Source organism: Periplaneta americana, chromosome 4, assembly GCF_040183065.1.
Source record: "Periplaneta americana isolate PAMFEO1 chromosome 4, P.americana_PAMFEO1_priV1, whole genome shotgun sequence".
Classification (NCBI taxonomy): Eukaryota; Metazoa; Arthropoda; class Insecta; order Blattodea; family Blattidae; genus Periplaneta; species Periplaneta americana.
In genome coordinates this window covers 107,375,950-107,396,285 of record NC_091120.1, presented here as the reverse complement: position 1 = coordinate 107,396,285, position 20,336 = coordinate 107,375,950, and positions in this window count along the sequence as shown.

Here is a 20,336-nt window from a genome sequence, read left to right as displayed (position 1 = left end):
TAGTCTGCTTACGCTTTTTAAAGATCCGGCTATTACATATAAATGACCCTGATCACTTTTCTGTCACGTCTCTCACCTCTTTTTCCCCTCCCTTCTTTTTCTACTTACCCCTTCCTTTCCCAGTTATCTATCTTATTCTTACTAAATCACATTTAACTAAACAGTCACTTCTCTCAAGTCCATATTAATTATTCCCAATATTGTTTACATTAAGTTTAACTCTTCCGTACTTGTTAACTTATTTATTCACTTATATCACTAACGTTCACTGACCACTTATTCCCATTAATCTAATCTGTATATTTTCAGATTAAGTAGTTTCTACAGTTACATTACATTTCCATTCCCACTTTTTTATTATATTTGTATCACTCTTTACTCATTATCACTCCATGGTTATTACTTGTATCTTATCCTTTTTCACTATTGTTCCCTTACCTTATCGTCTTTTCTGTCATCATCACCATTTTCACTTTATCACTTCCCAATGTTTTCTCACTCATGCCCCAATCTCTTAAGTTATAACTTTTCTTTCCCTTACTTCTTCCCACTGACGTACCTCTATTCGGTGTCGCTAATGTTACTTCATTCCTTCCAGTTCTTGCAGTATCTTGACTTCTTATCCTAGTTTCTTCTTCATCTCTCGATCCCTTCTGTAATTGCTAACCCATATTTGTTCTTCCAGCTGGATTCACTTAACTCTTTTTGCTGTTCTTAGCTCCTGTATGCCGTTCTTCTGTTCTCCCTTATCTAGCTGATGCCTTCATCATTATTTTAGTGCAAGTCTCTTGTTTCTTCCTCAATCGCTTGTTGACATCCTCGTCTGCTGCTGTTGCTGCGCTTTGCATTACTCTGGTCGTGGCCTATCTTATATAGGCCTATATGTAATCTGCTATATATTAGACCAGTTACGTGCAGATTCATGCAGTGCGCATAACTTAAAACGGCGTGCATATCTCTTATCGGAACCGGTTCTCAGCCGAAGCGGTGCCATAACACGTGAGGGTTGGTTAAGGATTAGCGAGTTTCTTCGTTGATGCAAACGAAGTGAAATAATTAATATACGTATATAAATAATAAATTTAATAATAAACAATCTAATTATTTACATTATAAGCAATTTTTGTCATATTATCTCAACTGAACTTAAATATATAAGCACATATAAAAAGGAAGCACAGTAAGGAAATACTTCTTAGAAAAGGAATTAAAAAAAAGACAAATTTTTAGATGAAATATATCTAACGGTGCATAACATATTCGTGAGGTACAATGGGATAAAACAAATTTACTTCTGTCGGAAGTTTATTTAGAAGGGCTTTACAATACACTATAACGATATCTCCATACTTACTAACATGATGTGTGTTATTAATGTGCTCCAAATGGAATTTTGTAGTAGTGATAATTTTTCTACGAAATACTGTCCCTAGTTTCTAGTTCCGAAACAAATAATAACTTCACAACAGCAATTGAGACTGAGCTTTATTGAATATCACTTTTACTAGTCATAGAGTAACCGGGATGAGGGGAGAGGTTACACCAACAGACATTTCGTCTAAAATTTTGTTTGTCAAATCAGTAATATTTCCAACATGCAAATTTGGGATACACTAAATTTATGTTAACATTTTTCTCGTCAATAGTCTTTTGGTCTACATAACATTTACTCAGGAATTTAGTTTGGCAATATTATTGATAATTCCAATTACAAATCCATAGTTACAAATCTCGTTCAGTTTTCGGATAGGAGGTGCAGCATTTAAACAACCAGGTAGTTTGCAACATTGTCCATAATTCCATTTACAAATCCATAGTTAATATTTTTGGACATATATGCAGCATTTAGGCATCGATATTGTTAACAATATTGTCGATAATTTCAATAAAAGGTTGATAGTTACAAATATGGTCAACTGTTCGGGTAAATATCATACACACAACGTACTGTTGCCAAATGATTACTACCGAAGAAAGTCTTCACAAAAATGTTGTTGCCCAAATTGAAATGCTGGCAAACAGTTTGTTGAGGAAAGTGACTGTTGATAAAATAGTGTTCCTAAACTGAAGTGTTAGTAAACAATTGCAGACAAAGAAGCTGTAGATCATGTGACTGTTGACAAAAAATGGTTTTCTAAAATGTTTGTTGATAAAAAATTTGGTCGAAATGTTCTCAAAGCGTAACTGAGGCACGAAAACTCATTTTATATACGAGTACATTTATTTGTCAAATATTTTAGTTCACATTTTAAATGTTGCAATTCGATGTTTGTCGATCATTGTCTTCAATGAGACAAGAAAGTACAGAGCGCCTATAGGTTAGGCAATCTTCAGGATAATGGATACGAGTGAAAGCAATCAGTGCAGGTGATGTAAATGCACACGATTGTCCGTCTCTACACTACATAAGTACAATAAATTATTGGGTTCAAAAAGAATGGGCCAACACTTAGTAGTTTAAATGTAAAGTTCATAAGTCAGGTTCACACTAGTAAACTCATTGCGTTCGAAGACAATCTGTGATCTTTGTTCCGGTTGATTCTTTGATAGTGATCCGTCTACAATGCAACTCATACAACGAGGTGCTGTAGCGTAGGGGTAAGATTTCTGATTTCGGAATCAAGATTTGTGAGTTCGCTTCCCGGAAAGGTTGATTTTTTATTATATTATTTTATATTTTTAATGACAAGTGTTAGTGGAATTTATTAATAAACTTGGTTGTGCAAGTCTTGCAAACATATTACAGCCTATCATTCGTGGGCTATATTAGGCACGACCTGATCTGTATACCAAATTATTACTTTATTTGCTTTCTCGAAAATCATAAGCACATCAAATATAAGTAAACAAAATTTATAGTCAATTTCACGTGTCCACCATAGCACTTTAATAATAATAATAATAATAATAATAATAATAATAATAATAATAATAATAATAATAATAATAATAATAATAAGTTCCTAGACTCTTATACTCCGCAGAAATTAATAATTGTACGCAGTATTATTTATATAAGTTGCGGCGGTCGCCCCACGCTGGGCGCCAGAATCTGCGGCGGTCGCCGGTCGTCGTCGTTGTTGCCCACGATGCCTTTCCTTGCCCTCGGCTGCCAGCTCCGTCGTGTATGGAAAGTATCTCAAGGAAGCACGTTGATGTCAATAATTAAAGATGTACACTAATTAATTTGGGCGCCAGCCTCCTCGAGATTACTCCGGTAGAGTATGAGATTTCCCAGGTCAGCTGCAAAACTGTTGGGACATGGGGTTTGGGAGACGTGCTCGTAGATTGAAATGATGTAGGCGCACACCAGAAGTTGTTGGTAAGGACTATGAGAACGTTTATTATTATTAAGTGTTCGTTTCAGATTAGCAGAAATGCGCGTCCAAGTGTATAATATACTGCTCTCACTTCCTACAAGTTGGTAGACTAATTTCAGAGTTCACGTAATTATATATTTTGCACTATAAAACACCAGTAATATAACGGAGAGTTGATAACGTGATGGCAATTTATTCTTAATGTAATAATAATGATGAGAAAAGAATTCGGAATTATAATAATGATACAACACACGACTTCTTACTAAACCCACTAAAAAATTCTAAGTCCGTAAATTGTTATCCTTCCGAGTTAGGTTCGCCGAGAATATGTGGAGTGCGTCCTCTCCGCACGCTTTCTCTATGCCCTCTGTCTATCTGCCAAATCTATCCTCTACTTGCAACCACCAAACTTACAATTTCGCCCTCCTATCTATAAATCACGTGTCTCTATTATGCCATAATTACTCTTACGTCACTTAAGACGCGCTCTTCAAAAATTGTTCGTTAACTAGGTCCTACCCTACTTCCGGTGTTTTCTGACACTTCTCTGACATATACCAGATCATCTCTTTTTCGAACCTGGCTTGGCGTCATCTCGCTGACCACCCGCAGGCAAAGTCCACGCATTCCCTCATCGGTCAACTCTACGCCTGGACACATGTTTCCTATCCGCGTAGCGTTGCTTCGGCCTTCCTGCCCACCTGTTACTTCCGCCTCACATTCTAGACCTTTCTTACACGTCTACGCTTCCTAACCATAAAAGAATATTAACACGAAATACTAATCTGATGAAAACCTCCTTATCCTATACGAGGAACCGTCTCAAAGTGTAGCCACGCTACACAGGAGAAATTAAAATTAAATATCTCAATAAACAGAAGTCTACAATAATAAATGGAGAGAACAGGTAGAATGAATAAAACAACCTGGAATGCCATATAAACCGATTCATTACAAACCAGTTGACAGGAGAAACATAGGATGCCCAACAAAACGCTGATCAGACAAATAAAACCACTTTACAACCGGAACAATCTTGACATAATTCGTGTCGGAAAATATGATGATGTTGATGATATTATTTCTATTCATTTGTTGACAAATGTTCCAGACGAAGACACATAATCGCTTCCCTCAGTGAAGACTGTCTCATTATAATAGGATTATCTTCCCTTTTCATAATACATTTGTAAGACGTGAGTGATATTACATTATGAGAGGTATGAAACTTTCGTTGGTGTCACGGGTGTTTTTGGACGAAATTACAATTATTTATTTCAGGAGTTAATTTTCAAAACACATACCAATGTAAAATAATTTTAATATGTAGCGAAATAAAAAGATGAACTACCCTTCTCTAGATCCCACGCAAAATTTTACGGTTTCATTCGATATGATCCTCTGATTGAGGTTCTGGCTGATATGTATGTATCTCTGTTATCAGGCAGTACATCTCACTTGACGATATGTGTCAGAGGAAGAACAATAATTGTTTGTATACAACTGAAGCCTGATCAGTGTAACATGTAGCTAATCAGCGATGTATGCAATGGAGAGGGAAAGGAACTGGCCACCCTACCCCATTATTTTCTGGTCTAGTTGCCTCATAAGTGGTGCTTTGGTATCACTTGCGAGGTTGAGACCTGTCCTCGGAAAGTTGACTAAACAACAAAAAACAATTCAGTATGTAAGCCCTAATTAATTTTTACAATATCATGATTGGTTAAAAAAGAGGCTTCAAGAAGCTAAACGGCTGCAAGTATCGGACGTATGACTGACGAAGAATATGAAATATCAATATATAATATGTAATATTATTATAACTTATAGCTATATTTATTTATAATTTCTAATATTGTTGTATTATTTATGAAAATCGGCTTTCAAACGTTGTCAAAGCTCAAGAATATAGGTAAACAAAACATGTAGGAAGCTAAACTCCAATATGAACTGAAGAAGGTAAACAGTATCACTTCAGTATTGCCATTATTAAAACAAATAGAACTAAATTAATATTTACAACGGTAACATGTTTAATGTTGCAGTTAAATATATTTTAATAGCTGTAAATCAGATATTAATGCAGACGGCTTTATTAACAGACAGTAGTGTTACCCAGGGGACGGGTTGTGCTATTTACTAAACATTCAATCGACTTTCAGACGATGTCTCCACTTGGTACTTGTGTAAATGGTGTATACAGAAACTTATTATGGTAAATTTGTAATGTAAAACATTGAGAATAACAGAGATTCGAACCTACTACTACAAATGCTATCTAGTAGAGATGAACAATGATCGAGAAAGCAAGACTAACAGCGCCCGCAAAGCCGAAAACCCGCACGACAATGTTGAATACGACGTGTCGTTGACGTAAAGACTGCTTGTGAGTGTTTCGAGATGTCGAGATTGATTACTTCCGAAGTACCGAACGTCAAGCAGCCTTCAATTGCCACAGTTGTTTATACCAAACTGAAATTTTATCTACTTTGGCAACCCGTTATATATGTATAAACAATCTAGTAGCTTATTTGAACATCGTCTCTACCTTTCAGTGTATAATAATCCGTTCCCCAGTCGTCATTATTTAATTACTAGGCCCTTATTAAAAGGCTAGGAATTTTCTTTTCATACGTTTGTGATCAAGTGTGCAATCTCAAGTAAAAATATATTTACGTTATGTTTTATGTTTCTTAGAAATGCAAATTTATTTGAGAATTTTTTTTTCTATTTATATATCCATTCTTCACCTGACATAATTAGGAACATTAAATCCGGACGTTTGAGATGGGCAGGGTATGTAGCACGTATGAGCGAATCCAGAAATGCATATAGAGTGTTATTTGGGAGACCGGAGGGAAAAAGACCTTTGGGGAGGCCGAGACGTAGATGGGAAGATAATATTAAAAATGGATTTGAGGGAGGTGGGATATGATGATAGAGACTGGATTAATCTTGCTCAGGATAGGGAGCAATGGCGGGCTTACGTGAGGGCGGCAATGAACCTTCGGGTTCCTTAAAAGCCAGTAACTTTTTTATTATTTTTTTATTTTATTGGGTTATTTTACGACGCTGTATCAACATCTAGGTCATTTAGCTTCTGAATGAAATGAAGGTGATAAAGCCGGTGAAACGAGTCCGGGGTCCAGCACCGAAAGTTACCCAGCATTTACTCGTATTGAGTTGAGGGAAAACCCCGGAAAAAATCTCAACCAGGTAACTTGTCCCGACAGGGATTCGAACCCGAGCCACCTAGTTTCGCGGCCAGACGCGCTAGCCGTTACTCCACAGGTGTGGACAGTAAGTAAGTGAGAAAATAAGTAAGTAAGTATTTATATATCCATAGGTAATGCCATATAATAGAACTAAAACATTTTGATAACTAAGATATTGTTCTGTTCTGTTTTGTCTTTTTGTCTCATTTAAACATTTATAATGTTATTTATTTCAATGATGTATATTATTCAAAATTACGAAATCTTTCCACGCCAACAAAATGCTATTTCAAGAATGATGAGCGAGACTCGAAGCGCACGAGAATGATGAGACGAGACGAAACTCGAAAGACAAATGCAAAGAACACAGCGAGTGAGAGCGGCAGTTAGTTTTGTTCATCTCTACTATCTAGTTTAGACCCATGCTTAAGCCACCTGTGCTACAATGACTCATACTTTAATCCAGCATATTACTTAGCTCTCTCGTTCGTCTTCGTTTCGACAAATTGTGTACTCAGTTTCGATAGATTTGGTATTTATCAATTTTATTGCTATTACACTCTTCAGAGGCCATGATGCAGCTAGAACCAACCCTTGGTTTTTTTTAACATCCTGTATATGCTACTTGTGGGCAGCCGCGCAAAATTGTTGCCTACATACAGGTGGACTCCCATCAAGACTCGCTCCAAATTTTAATTCCGTACCTGTACATGATTTGTGAGACACCAATTGCATGGGGACAGTACGACTCCGATAATAAACAGAAGATTAAAAAATAACACAGGACATCATAGTAGGTACGAAAAAACATGAACTAGACGGAATTCAAATCCACGGATGTGGGTTCTTGTAATAACCGCTGTGATTGAAACTATCGACATTATACAAGAACATGAGATGAGATTTTAAAGTCAGACTTGGAGGTTTAAGCACTAGGGCATCGCGCCTGAATACGTACGTGCAGATGAGAAACTTCATTTGACATAATAATTAACGTAGCAAAGAGTGACGAAGAGAGCGATTGTTTAATTTTTTGTGCGAGGTTCAGAAAGACTCCTAGCTACTTTGTGAAATTATACTTTTTCCATACAAACCGAAGTGCTGGCTTAATGAAGAGACTACTAATGAACTCATTTACTTCAAGAACTTCCTTTCTCTTTTTTTTCGTTCCTGTCTCATTCGCTTTTATGTTGCATTTATCATTAGTGAAACAATACTTAAACGAGTGTAATATACAGCTAAACTTGTTTTAAGCACTCCATCTTCTGCCGCGTCGTTGAGATGTTTATGTGGTACTGTGTAGTATAAGTTACCGCTCCCTCCCGCTTTTTTTGTTCTCCTTGGTCGGGGTTGAGGAAACGTGTATATATGTGTACAGCTACAACCCTATGTGGTGTGAAATATCCGACGGTGCAAATTGAAATTCTTGGTGAAGATGAGTTTACTTCGTCCTCTTTCTTTATCTCTCTCTCGACTCTCTATCGTTCTCTCTTTAGTTTCCTGTTCTCCAGCACCAACATTGAGAGGATTTTCTTTTTAGATGTCGGTTAAAAGCGCACTCTTATCCCCTCTAGCCCATTCTTGCTGTCTTTCTTTTCATTTCGGTTTTATCATTGCTACGGATTCTTTCACTTAAATCGAAGAATTGAAAGAAGTAAAAAGGAAGATAAAGGAGAAGGGGTTAGAGAGACGAAATAAAAGAAAAGACACGAAAAGTATTGGCGGAAGAAGAGGGCACAAAATTGGAGCCACATTTCCCCACGACAAAAGGAGCCATTTTTGACGCCATTTCATGTGCAATGAAGTGTGCATGTCGAATCTCGACGCTGTGCGGGGTTAGACTGAAGGGCGACGGAGGAGAGTACGAAGAACAGCAAGTCTCTTCAATTTTTTCCAACTTTTCTCTTTGTTGAACGTGACACATAGTGTGCTGCTGTACTTAATGTAAGGACTTTGGTTCTGCCTCAACTTTCTCAGGAAAGAAAGTTAGTCATAAGGGTTGCACTGAGTTATAGGCCTACTGAACAGGTCTTTGTATAGCAATATCAGCGAACTGAATTTCATATTTAAGGCCGTTTCTGCTGCATCTAATAAAGTATTATTTTACTTCTTGATGATGGAGTATTACATGTCATTTCTTGGATTGGGATACTTGTAATGCAGCGAATAGAGTCCAGCATAACCGGTTACGAAAGGTAGAAGAGACATATTGCTACTGAACGCCTGGCGCTATAGACAGTACGCGAAGCTCTTGCGTCTCGCGGAGTGGTCCCTATCCTGTGCAAGATTAATCCAGAGTCTATCATCATATTCCACTTCCCTCAAATCCATTTTAATATTATCCTCCCATCTACGTCTCGGCCTCCTAAAAGGTCTTTTTCTCTCCGGCCTCCCAACTAATACTCTATATGCATTTCTTGATTCGCCCATACGTGCAACATGCCCGGCTCATCTCAAACGTCTGAATCAAATGTGCCGAATTATGTCAGGTGAAGAATACAATGGGTGTAGTTCTGCGTTGCGTAACTTTCTCCATTCTCCTGTAACTTCATCCTTTTAGCCCCAAATATTTTCCTAAGAATTTTAAGCTAACTCTTCTTTAATTACGGAAAAGTAAATTTCCTTCAATTGGTACTGCATTTGTGTAGTTACTGTCATAAGAATTCCTGTATGAAGAAATGTGCTTGGTATTCTGTCCTATATATCGGTGACGCAACCGCTTCAAGGCCGGATATTCGAACGAATGTCCAACCTCCCCGGTTGATCTGCGATCGGTCGAACATAAACCGTTTCTAAGCGCAGTTCTGCAGCACTCTGGCAGCGATGTTAAATAAATAGTGCATGAACGGCCTTTAATTTCTTCACGTACCTGGCTGGAATGTATTCCTGGATGCTAAGCAGTGACCAAAGGATATAGATGAACAAAATAAACAGTATTGTATTTATGAAGTCCAGATGCTAAGCATACCTTTATGCACTTTTGTTCATACATTTTTAATAAATGAAATAATGTTAATTCGTAACATAATTAATTACGTCCTACATTCCATTTAAAATAACTAATAGCTACTTGTTGCTAATATTACAATATCGAAAGAGTAATTTAAAAATAAATGAGTCGATTATTTCAGAAATCACACAAATCCATTTTCAGCCAGAATGAGTTTATAGTGTTTCTGACTTTAATATATAATTGCACATTTATAGGAGAAAGTACACGTCCGCCTTATTTTAAGTGAATATGTTATGTCAATATTTCCTTGAAGAAGATGAAATCAAAAGATTTTATACCGATATGTTTCACACGCCTAGTCGCAACAGAGATGAAGCTCCTGGAGAGCTGTAATGTGCGACTTCAATAAAATAACAGTTTTTTTCACTTTAAAGTATTCCATATATTTGCTTTTGATTTTGTATTATGAAGAATAATACATTTTGTATTAATTTGTAATTAAATAGCCATTGTTTCATTACAAAATACGTATATATAAATTCTTATAATTTTTTACTGCAAACATTACTTGATTTTTGAGAAACAATACATGTCCACTAACTTTCTTAATTATAATCACATGGTTCTTTAAAATACTCAGGAGTATTGCAATTCATATGAAAGACCCATCATAAAAGGATAAGAACTATATTCAATATATATATATATATATATATATATATATATATATATATATATATATTTTAGGTTTCACAAAACTTGTAGTTAGTGAAACATGTAATTTCTCAAATAACGAATTCAAATACGTCCACGTATTCCACGTATACAAATTTCCGAAACTGATGAGTATTGCAACAATGTCATTACAAGAGCAACACTGCTGTGCGAAAATAAACCTTTCAGGACTAAAATTCACCAAAATTGCTTCTTCGATTTACGGCTTATACAAACATAGTCACATCTGGTAAAATATGCTTCGAAGAAGCAAGTCTAAGCATAGTACACATTAGCACCTATAGACCTAATCGGACAACAAGGGCCTCAGGCTTGGTTTTCTCACATTTATGAAGTATTAATATTATGTGTTGCTGAAAATCGTAAATAATTTGTATTGCAAATTTACGAGTCTTATATAATATGCTAAACTAAAAATCCTCTTTTGTTAAAAAAAAATGTACCAGAATTAAAATCTACTTAACCTTGGCGAGACCAATTCTCTTGTATGATAGTGAAGCCTGAACCATACTCGAATGTGCAAATTAAATTTGGTTTTTAAAAAAGAACAGCGGGCTACACTAAGTTTGACGAGAAGAAAATCACAATTTAGAAAACTATATAGGCAACAAGTTGTAAAAAAAAACGTTAAAAATTATAAAATCAAATGGAAGTCTCATGTTCTTAGAATGAATTTTGAAAGAATGCTTTGCAAAATGTTAAGTTATCATCCATGAGGAACAAAATCTTTGGGTCTTACGCTAAAAGGATGAAATGGGACTATTAAAAGGCTATTAGGTCCAATGAATGAAAGGATTAAAATATTTTATGGTGTTTCCAGTTACCGGTACCTCGTGCCATATCACCGATAATTCATAGTTCATAGTTTTATTTAGGTATTTTTGTTATATCTAATACATATAGACATAGTCAATAAAAGGAATTATATACAGTAAATACAATCATGATAAAAATGTATTAAAACTCTAGTGTTCTTTCACATAAATAAAATTTCAATCTGATTTTGAAAAAAAAAATTTAATATTTTATATCATAGATGGGTATTTACTGCCGGAAGTGTTTCCAAACTTCCCACTAACGCCGAGAGATGGGACTGTGATTTACACTGCCGGTATATTCGTATCACTCGTTCTGAACCCTAAAAATTGAAACAATTGAAGGAGTCAGAAGGGTATAGGAGCACTTTATTTAGTTTTGAGAAAGTGAGATTGAAAATGTTTAAGCTTTCGTAGATTCCGTGAAATTATAAGTTTAATTTTAAAAAATATATTATTTTCACTGACATTAATTCGAGCTGAAAATTGAGAACCACATTACTTCCCAAGTATTTGAAAAGTACTCGGTCGAAAGACTGAAACGTCTAACTATACTACGCATGGACTGTTTAATTCTTTTAAAATAATGTTGATTTTAGAACATTTTACTTTCACCACTGAAGTTTGAATGAATTCCCCGTCAGTTTATTGTTTTAGACATGGCCATGAATGTCTAGTGAGAGCCTGAGCGATCTCAAAAGATAAAATTTAACGTAAACTTGCAAGGACTGTATTATTATCGGAATTTTGCATTATTGTCAATTTCTGTAGATGTTTCTTCGAAGTGACTTTTCAAATACATTTACTGTTATGCAGGTTAACGACTTCAAATAACACTAACATAATATTCAGAATTCTTCTTCTCCGAGGCAGAATATAATATTACATTTCTTGCAGGTTTTCATTAACGAACATTTAACGTTTGAACGATCGTATAAGATCGAAGTAATCACGTTTCATAGTGGCAAAGGGATATACTTTATTCTTTAACCAGATCACACATTAAAATTAAAATTACAACTTCACGGAATTTACGAATGCTTGAACGTTTTCAATCACATTTTCTCAAAACTAACTAAAGTGCTCTTACATTCCTTTGCTTTTGACTCCTTCAGTTGTTTAGATTTGTACGGTACAGAACGACTGACACGAAGAGGCCCATCTCTCGGCATTGGACGGAGTTTCGAAAAACTTCCGCTTCGCGAACCAATAAATGACCATTCATGTTTTATATTGACTAAATCAGAAGGTAGAGTATTCATAACAAGCAAGTTCTGTGTTATCTGAGTCTGAGAGAGGCTCAGCGGAGAGCCGAATTGCCGTGTTGCAACTTCTTTACAGTCTGTTTCTTCAGAATATCGATTGCACAGTATGTCTTTGATTTTGAATAACAGAGCTGTTAATTTTACTTAAAGTTAGGCTTTATTTGGCATGTGACGTACCATGTTGAATTAACGCGTATCTACTAAACATTAATAAAATTCATCCGATAGTTTATAAAAAAAATCGTTGTCCAAAGACAAGCATACGACATAGAGGCTGCACACCTAAAATCCTCTTATCAACAAAAGTGTTTCTAAACAAGTATTACCCCTCCGTTGTAAATTGACCGGTGTTGATTCCATTAACTAGCAGAGTGCATCATCCTCCTCCAAGAATGTTTTGATCCCCTCAATGCCCCGCGCTCCGTAATCGCCGACGATATCTGATACAGGCCTACTACAGTGGCGATATGAGCGCCCAGCGGTCACATAACATTGAACGCTTAGTGTAGTTGAACGACAATATCAAAATCGATTCATTGCAGAGTCGCGGTGCTCTTTCAATTTCGTAATTGGATATTATGTTTCTTAATTCTGTCGCAATTAATACAATTCGTAAGCGTATATAATTACCCTAATCTTTCGGACTGTATTAAACGAAAAAAGTATATAGGCCTACTCATATTTATCTAACATAGACGTATATACTCAAACAACAGTTTCTTTGTTCATAAAATACTTGTGCCTCTCATACATAACATTGCGGAATATATATTAAACATGTATGACTGTAATTTTCGTATGCATAAAAGGGAAGCTGATATTTTGTTCTACTTTCTCTGTTTGACATGGAGTAATAATAAAAACCACTTAATAGTTCATATAGCACGGAAAGAAGAATGCAAAGGGAATGCGCAAAGTAACGAGCCGAGATGAGAGCTTACATAGAGGACGTAAAGAAACGAGTGAACAAAGTATGTTCAAAGCATGGTAATTATTTGAAAAGAGGAGTTGCAATGCTAATATTTGATAAAGTTAACTTCGCAGACACGTCGGATGGTGTTCCATACGAATTATTTATCGCTCATCTCTCACTTTGTTCAATTTCATTAAAGCTTTTCTAAAATGTAGACTACTTCTTGTATTAAATCGCGGAAAATTCCTTTGTGTATTTATTTTTGTGTCTACCACTGATGAAATTGATTTCATCATAAGTCTTCCTCACAAGTACTATATAGGCATAACTATTGATAATTTTTCAGAATATGTTAATTTGGGTACATTGATATTTAATCCATTATCCTGCGTTGTTACACTTTTTCCCTTCAAATTAATAATTAATTAATGCACAAGAAGTATGTCGAGCTGGAAAAGCATGTGTGCGACATGCTTTTTTTTCCCCAAGAATTTCCATATTTATAATTTTTATCTTCTTCCACTGTGGCTGTTCCTAGTCTTTGGAATTCCATACCGAGTAATGTCAGGGACTGTCAGACATCAAACCAATTTAAGCATAGACTAACGAAATATTTTTCTAACAATTCTTGTTAACAACAATTGCTGTTTCAGATTTTTCAATGTTTAATGGTTGTATATATATATATATATATATATATATATATATATATCACAGAATAAATATTTAAATTATCTCATTATTATTATTATTATTATTATTATTATTATTATTATTATTATTATCATCACTATTTCTTATCAATGTTTATTATTGTCACACTAACATTACTTATCCAACTTTCATTATTTACTTTCATGTTATTTTATGGTCTAGGTATTTTATGGTCTAGTTAACAACAATAACTGTGTAACCAATTGTATTCAATTAGAATTAGAGTCTGGCTGGGCGGAAGAGAAGACCTTAGCTCTGTCAGATTAAATAAATAATAATAATAATAATAATAATAATAATAATAATAATAATAATAATAATAATAATAATAATATTATTATTATTATTATTATTATTATTATTATTATTATTATTGTGTCTCGTCGTTCACCATTGTTCCACTATCGTGAAATATTACCATCTAAACAGCCACTGCATTGGCGGTGTTGATGATGGTAGAACTTTTTTTATCGATGCTTTCAACTGCAGCAATGAAATTCAACCTGAGTAGGAAGTTGCAGAAAAATAATGCCTTGAGAATAGTTTCTGTAAATTAAAAAATAATTCAATCAACATAAATTTAATTAAGTGTTGGTTCCTGACTCGCCATTGACCTGGTGAAAGAATATAGTATTCTCAAATCAGCGCATTTAAATACATATTTAATGTGTGGTGTAACACCATGAAGGGCCAAGACCTACTGCTGGCCTCACATTTATATGTTTCAATTGAGGTGAACGATCATACAACTAGTATGGGAGTAATGAGTTAGATGCAGAATTATCCCCTCCAGCCGTTGTATTTGGCTTCCGAAACTCAATGTAGCTTTCCAGATTTATCAGAATGTCGGGTGGGCACCGGTCCCATACACTAGTCTAAAATTCGGGAGAGCATCTTTTCCCACTAGGAGTCGAAACGTCACTCATTTCGTATCATTAATCAAAGGCCTTAATCAACGCGAATACGTGCGTTACGAAATATATAATAATTAATTACAATGTAAAAAGCGGTAACAAAGTTTATGTAAGGCTCTGTTATAGGTGTCGCCTGTAATTCTGTTATCTCTTATCACAAAGGTATTGCTTTTGTGTTTACACTCAATTTAAGGATATTGCGGCTGGAAAAGTCGTGGAAAGAGACAGTGGATTCAGTGGCAAAGTATGTTAGGTATTTATAATTAGCGAGAGAGTTGTTTGTTAAATGTGCAGGTTCAAAATTTAAATTTTAATGTCCATTAAATATGTTTTATTTTTCTTAATTTGAAAGTATTTACAAAAATATACGGTATTCGTTAATCACAACATATACAAGGTGTAAGGGGTATAAGTGCCGTAGGTATATCTAGCAAAGAGTTAATATTAGTTTCAATAAATATTTGTGTGTTGTATTACGTTTTCGTGAAATTAAATAATAATGCATGCTTAAATTTGTTAATATTCTGGCATGAGAGACTGGCAACATTCAGCAGGCAGTACTCTGCACAGACGTAAGCACGAGTCAGCTGAGTTCAATTTCCCTGTCCATAGCTCTACTGCCGAACGGATGGCAGTTCAGTACAGGTTATTCGATAAACAACTTACAATGTCATTCACATTTTAGGAATATCATATGTTATTAATTTGTGGAGAAAGTCGTTATAATTCAAGTGAGGCAAGAAGGATGTACCGGCAATATTTTCCTCAAACAACGTCACCTAATCGGCGAAGTTTTGTAGCAGTTTCTCAACGATTATTAGAAACTAGAAGTCTCTTACCCCATTTCGACAATCACACAACCAGAAATTTGTTTAAAAATGGTCCTGCTTTACGGAAGCGGGAGAGATTAAAATGTTGCATTAGAAAAAAAGTTGGTGTGATTTTATGCAGAAAACCAATATTGTTTATATTTTAGACGTACAATAAAAATAGAGCAATATTGTTACATAAAATTTAAATTTACCATAGTGTTAATGAGATTGGAAGTTTCTATTAATTACTGCTCGTTTTATGTAAATAACAGTATTGTCATGGTCCGCCCCTGCATTAGAACAGAGCATCTGTTTTGTACCGGTATGTCTGTATCCGCTTGAGCTGCACTGTGTACTTCTAAACCCCCTCCTCCCACCCGGCAACGTTGCAAAACGTTTAATATTGTAAACTTTAATAATTTGTTAAATATTGCAATTAGAAAAAAATTGTAAAGACATTTTTTCTTCCTTATGGCATGAATAATCACCAATTAAAATAATGACATTTATACCCCTTACACCCTGTAGAACATGCAATTAAAATTATATTCCTAGAACAAAAATTAATTGCAAGAGAGTTGCACTTGGAAAATGACGTAATATGCTGAAAAGAAGTGTGGGAAAACGTGTAAAGTATGGATGAAATTCAAGTTCAAGGGTGCTGCCATTCAAATATGGCGTAAGTTTTATGCTTCCAAGCGCCGCACAGCACTGAAACTTGCTCAACTTATAAATATAAGAGATGGCTCATTCATCTTTCACGAAAAAAGCGAAAATGTAAATTTTGACTCAAAATCGTCAAAATTTCACTCGTCTTCCCCCCCCCCCCCGATGGTATTGGATAAGACTGAAAATAATGTTTAATTGATGAATATGTAGAATGTGTTTACATTTTCAGTAGAACTTTCCTTGGTGAATTGGGTCTGTCTACCAGTATTGTAAAACACACTTCACACAGCAACATTTAAAGAATATACGGTGTAGTTACGAGCAATACTAATTTCAGAATATCCGCATTTAATGAAGATGGAAGCGACGACGTACATGTGGCTGCTGGAAGCTGATGATGATTGCATCGCCGCGCCCTTCATAGGCCGCACACTGCGATTAGTTTATAATCAAACCCTAGCAACAGATGAGCACCGGGAGGCCAGGCTGCGAGCATGCGTCTCTGGCCGGAGATCCAATCCACTTTAATCGCCACTTGTGTAAGAAAGGGGGATGAGAACGGGGGAAAATTGCTCCCAATAATACGATAATAGGACATGGAAGAAAAGGGCCGAACTTGATGGCAGTAGAAAGAATACAATAGGAGGGGGAAGAGCAGCGAAATGAGGGAACTTAAGGATGAGGGTTAGTGCTACAGCAGAAGCGCAAGTGAGGTGATGAGAAGACGATGACCAGTGTGGGTAGAAGAGATTATTATTGATACCTATGTCGTGCCGAATGCAGGAAAACACTCAAGAAATAATTAAGGACCATTGACAGGCCATTAAAATTCACTTAGATTTAATAGTTTTGTTACAATCTCTACTGTTATTGTTATTACTTACAAAGCGAAAGTAATTTAACTGTGCAGAGTTTATCAGTTTATCGACTGAGTGCAAGAAAATATTCTGATACCATATTAGGACAGACTAGTATATACAGTCACAAAGCTCAATACGTAGTAAATATGCATTCATAGATTGTTGCTAACAACTAGGATCGCTACTATCGCCTCATTACAGACAATGCAAAATAGTACCTGCACAGTATTGTTTCTAGTACCCTCATAAACTCAAGCTTCGTGACTGTCTATACTAGATTGTATTATTAGTCCGAAATAAATACATTCTCAGAAAAAAATAATTTTCGCTTAAATAATAACACTGTTTTACTATCCGTACGGTCATGAAATTTAATTTTATAATTAGAGACACTGATAAGGAATTTCCTGCAAATTCAATGACATATATTAACATGTATCATTATTTCCTACCGTTAGGAAGTCTGACAGCTCCACTGAAGTGACAAGGGACGAAACTCAGTTGTTCAGATGGAGTCGTACGTGAGCCGGCTATGCACTGATGCCAAAATACGCAGACTTTGAACCTAATTTTATAATTAACGATGCACTTAATTACTAAACACATAATAGATTTTTATTTAGTTTAATGTATTCTATTGCCTTCTTCAATCTGCGCAGTTACATCACTTTCACTCTGCATAATAGAAGTCGAAAGTGGAAGTTTTCATAGCAAAACGCAATACCGTAATACCGGTAAATTATGGTAGTCCGAAACAAGCGTTAACTTTCTCAGTATAAAACTTTTAATATTGAAAGTACATTATATAAATATATTTACATAGACCTGAAAACATGTGACGTACACTAATTAATAAGTCTAGCATATTTTAATTTACACTCTTTCTAGGCTATATTTTCATGGACCTTAAAATATTATCCTAGAAAACGTCTATGTTTATAAGCATGAGAAGCAAATCTTAATTTTTCCACTTAACACTCTCATCAGCAAATTCTAAAGGTTTTAAATTGAGTTCATTTTCATCTTAGTCCGCTGTTGTGGCCGAAGGAATAGCGTGTTAGCTTTAAAACCAAGCGAACTCTGGTTCGATTCCTGGCGAGAGTAATAAAAGAGATTAATCTTCCTTTATGGGACTGGGTGTCTCACCCTTGTTATGTGTTGTCCTCTGTTGTCTCAGCGGTGACCCTGCGCCGTGTTAACCACACAAACAGGACAGCCCACAATGTGTGCCTGATCCATAGATCTCTACCCTCCCCTCCATCTCATTGGATTGTAAATCGATAGGAAAAGAGGTGTTTAAACAAGAATAAATAAATATATATATATATATATATATATATATATATATAAATAAATAAATAAATAAAGGACAGGCAGGAAAGAAGGGTAATAGGAAAGAAAGAAGGAAAGAAAGACAGACAGACAGACAGAAAGAAAGAATAAGAAATGAAATGATTTTATTTTTCTTTTGACAGCAGGATCTGATAGCCCAATGTACCTTAAATCAAATGTGATAAGCTCATGCAAAATTTACGGATTATTATATCCTATCCAGTACGTTTGTGTAAATGTACTAAGTATAAACCTACTGTTTTTGAACTGCAATAAAACATTTCGCTTTGCTACATTGTATTAATTTTATAAAGTTGCATGGAGTCCCATTATTATTTACTTACTTGCTTGCAAATGGCTTTTAAGGAACCCGAAGGTTCATTGTTGCCCTCACATAAGCCCGTCAGCGGTCCCTATCCTGTGCAAGATTAATCCAGTCTCTATCATCATACTCCACCTCCCTCAAATCCATTTTAATATTATCCTCCCATCTACGTCTCGGCCTCCCTAAAGGTCTTTTTCCCTCCGGTCTCCCAACTAACACTCTATATGCATTTCTGGATTCGCCCATACGTGCTACATGCCCTGCCCATCTCAAACGTCTGGATTTAATCTTCCTAATTACGTCAGGTGAAGAATACAATGCGTGCAGTTCTATGTTTATTTCTCCATTCTCCTGTAACTTCATCCCGCTTAGCCCCAAATATTTTCCTAAGCACCTTATTCTCAAATACCCTTAACCTATGTTCCAAGTTTCACAACAATACAGAAGAACCGGTAATATAACTGTTTTATAAATTCTAACTTTCAGATTTTTGGACAGCAGACTGGATGATAAGAGCTTCTCAACCGAATAGTAACACGCATTTCCCATATTTATTCTGCGTTTAATTTCCTCCCGAGTGTCATTTATATTTGTTACTGTTGCTCCAAGATATTTGAATTTTTCCACCCCTTCGAAGGATAAATCTCCAATTTTTATATTTACATTTCGTACAATATTCTGGTCACGAGACATAATCATATACTTTGTCTTTTCGGGATTTACTTCCAAACCGATCGCTTTACTTGCTTCAAGTAAAATTTCCGTGTTTTCCCTAATCGTTTGTGTATTTTCTTCTAACATATTCACGTCATCCGCATAGACAAGAAGCTGAATTCCAAACCCTGCCTGTTATCCTGAACTTTCCTAATGGCATATTCTAGAGCGAAGTTAAAAAGTAAAGGTGATAGTGCATCTCCCTGCTTTAGCCCGCAGTGAATTGGAAAAGCATCAGATAGAAACTGACCTATACGGACTCTGCTGTATGTTTCACTGAGACACATTATTATTATTATTATTATTATTATTATTATTATTATTATTATTACTATTATTATTATTATTATTATTATTATTATTATTATTATTATTATTATTATATATTGCAATTATTGTTATTGTTACGTACGAGTATTTACAATCCAGAGAATGTTCTCATTAGAAGAAATGCTTGTACAGCAGTACATGGTCATGTGATAAGCCTAGTTGAAGACAACTACTTCAGACAACGTAAGTTGTCTGGCTGAATTTTTTAGGGCCGCTCCTATGAGGGATCATGAACAAAGAATCACACTGACCTATTTACGCCTTACCTGAGATGACTGTTCTAGCCCGAATGGTGGCCATGATGGCATTTGTGAATCCGAAGCTGACAGGTGAAATATTCTGCCTTAAACCTGACAGAGCCAAGTCCTAACCCCAGACGAGAATCTGATAAATCTAAGGTTCCGGAATTTCACAAGTCATTCAATCCTATTTTGGTATCGGTGAACA